Below are 419 nucleotides of genomic sequence, written 5' to 3' on the forward strand. Positions count from 1 at the left end.
ACTCCACATGGTACTAGCTTGAGAATCATGCAGGACGCAGGAGTAAATGGCTTCTGGAATCTTCCTTTCTGGTTATAGAGAGCCACTGGGGCTGGGAGTGTGGTAGGCAAGTAAGTGCCTAGGTTATGGAGGCCATGCCCCCGAGAGGTCTGAGATGCCAGGGCTCTGGAGAGCTACACACATAGAGTAGAGCCAGGCCCAAAGAGAGAAGTATGTTGCAAGCGGAAAATACAAAAAGGCAGGACTATTTGAGCCCTCTGACATTGGACATGTCACTACAGGATTTGGAGGTTGCCCTGCTAGGTTAACTGTCTTGCTTTTTGGTTCATTGCTCCCTCACCACACCGCCTATGTCTCAGTTCTGAAAGGACAAGTGTGCGTTCGGTGCCACTGGATGTTACAAGTATATAATGTGCCTT

The sequence above is a fragment of the Acomys minous genome, assembly GCF_964271855.1.
Source record: "Acomys minous genome assembly, chromosome: 15".
NCBI classification, from domain to species: domain Eukaryota; kingdom Metazoa; phylum Chordata; class Mammalia; order Rodentia; family Muridae; genus Acomys; species Acomys minous.